Source organism: Zea mays, unplaced genomic scaffold, assembly GCF_902167145.1.
Source record: "Zea mays cultivar B73 unplaced genomic scaffold, Zm-B73-REFERENCE-NAM-5.0 scaffold_100, whole genome shotgun sequence".
Taxonomy (NCBI): domain Eukaryota; kingdom Viridiplantae; phylum Streptophyta; class Magnoliopsida; order Poales; family Poaceae; genus Zea; species Zea mays.
The window spans coordinates 10,074-12,596 of record NW_023366717.1 but is presented as its reverse complement, the minus strand read 5'-3'; the positions used below and the strand labels follow the sequence as shown (position 1 = coordinate 12,596).

At 39.9% G+C, this 2,523-nt stretch overlaps 1 pseudogene across 1 annotated transcript; it reads right to left on the bottom strand.

Annotated features, from left to right (window-relative positions):
• Positions 1 to 669: 669 nt before the first annotated feature.
• LOC118473629 (ribulose bisphosphate carboxylase large chain-like) lies at positions 670 to 2,148 on the bottom strand (annotated as a pseudogene). The gene has a single exon (XR_004853543.1). The product of XR_004853543.1 is annotated as a ribulose bisphosphate carboxylase large chain-like (transcript).
• Between the last annotated feature and the right edge of the window lie 375 nt (positions 2,149 to 2,523).

The window sequence follows — 2,523 nt, the reverse complement described above, 5'->3', positions numbered from 1 at the left end:
CATTACGACCTTTACCACAACGGTGCCGTCCATGGATCAATTTATTTCGTGGATTGGATTTCACTTGCCTGTCTACGGTTCCCTTGCGTGTGCTCGGGATAGGTGTTTTGTATAAATGTTTCGCCGTATTATTAAGTATTCTCCTTGAGTTCGTTTCTCTATCTAGAAGTGGAATAGAATAACCCGGTTGAAGGGTAATGATCATACGTCTGTAATGCATTGTATGTCCCAGAATAGGTCCCATTCTTCTACCCTTTCCGGGTAGTCGATGGCTATTCACAGCTACTACCTTAACACCAAAGAAGAGTTCGACCCAATGCTTGATTTCTGTCTTAGTGAATCCCGATTCGACATTAAAAGTATATTGATTCTTTCCCAATAAACGAAGACTCTTTTCTGTAAATACTGCGTATTTGATTCCATTATCGTACGATAATACTATATTTTTATTTATATTTGTTTATTGTATTATACCTTTCTATATTCTAGATATATAGAATAGAAGAATCTCGATTTGTCAAGTCTCATGATCGTATCAAGATCTATTTCAATTCGGCTCAGTCTTTTTTTTTTAGAAAAGATTGAGCCGAATTGAATTGCAATCAATTAGAGGAATAAAGAAGAATTACTGCATTTCTTAACTTATTTTTTCTCTTTCTATTTTGCTTCTTTTTTATTTTATATGGTATCCATCGCTTTGAAACCATCAAATTGGATCTCCTTCCATATTTCACAAGCTGCGGCTAGTTCAGCACTCCATTTGCAAGCTGCTTTGATAATTTCATTACCTTCACGAGCAAGATCGCGCCCTTCGTTACGAGCTTGTACACAGGCTTCTAAAGCCACACGATTAGCTGCTGCACCAGGTGCATTTCCCCAAGGATGTCCTAAAGTTCCTCCACCAAATTGTAATACGGAATCATCTCCAAAGATTTCGGTCAGAGCTGGCATATGCCAAACATGAATACCCCCAGAAGCCACCGGTATAACACCTGGCATGGATACCCAGTCCTGAGTGAAAAAGATACCGCGATAACGATCTTTTTCAATAAAATCATCGCGCAATAAATCAACAAAACCTAAAGTTATTTCGCGTTCCCCTTCTAACTTACCTACTACTGTACCGGAGTGGATATGATCTCCCCCCGACATACGCAATGCTTTAGCTAATACACGGAAATGCATACCATGATTTTTCTGTCTATCAATAACTGCATGCATTGCTCGGTGAATGTGAAGAAGTAGGCCGTTGTCGCGGCAATAATGAGACAAAGTAGTATTTGCGACCTCCTGTTAAGTAGTCATGCATTACAATAGGAACCCCTAATTCCCTTGCAAATACAGCTCTCTTAATCATTTATTCGCATGTACCTGCAGTCGCATTCAAGTAATGCCCCTTGATTTCACCGGTTTCGGCTTGTGCTTTATAAATTGCTTCGGCACAAAAGACAAAACGGTCTCTCCAGCGCATAAATGGTTGTGAGTTTACGTTTTCATCATCTTTGGTAAAATCAAGTCCACCGCGTAGACACTCATAACACGCTCTACCGTAATTTTTTGCGGATAATCCGTTTAATAGTACATCCCAATAAAGGACGACCGTACTTGTTCAACTTATCCCTTTCAACTTGGATACCGTGAGGCGGACCTTGGAAAGTTTTTGAATAAGCAGGGGGAATTCGTAGATCCTCCAAACGTAGAGCGCGTAAGGCTTTGAAACCAAATACGTTACCCACAATGGAAGTAAACATGTTAGTAACAGAACCCTCTTCAAATAGGTCTAATGGATAAGCTACATAACAGATATATTGATCTGGGTCCCCAGGAACGGGCTCGATGTGATAGCATCGTCCTTTGTAACGATCAAGACTGGTAAGTCCATCAGTCCAAACAGTTGTCCATGTACCAGTAGAAGATTCCGCAGCTACTGCAGCTCCTGCTTCTTCAGGCGCCCGAGCTGAGGAGTTACTCGGAATGCTTGCTGCCAAGATATCAGTATCCTTGGTTTCGTACTCCGGGGTGTAGTAAGTCAATTTATAATCCTTAACACCAGCTTTAAATCCAACACTTGCTTTAGTTTCTGTTTGTGGTGACATAAGTCCCTCCCTACAACTCATGAATTAAGAATTCTCACAACGACAGGGTCTACTCGATATGGATTAGGCGTAAATGAAACCTTTGCAAAAATCGAAAAAAATAAAGATATTTAATTAATATCAACTCATTAAATAAAAAAAGGAGTATGCTTAAGTTAATGAATATGTTTCATTCATATATAATGTGTACACCCTGTGTACAAATGCAAAGCAAGTTCTTTCCAATGCTACTTCCAAAATGCCAGTGCACGGATTTGATCTCTTGACTTTTATTAGCTCCTGATATAGATAATGCTACGTGCTCGCTAACTCTATTCGTCCTGGCATGGCAAAGCGGCGAACCTGCCTGCCTAATGAAGAAAGAGAAGTCGATCTAGAGAAGCTTCTTAAGTAAGAATAAGATGGCAAAAGAGTAGAGATTTTACAG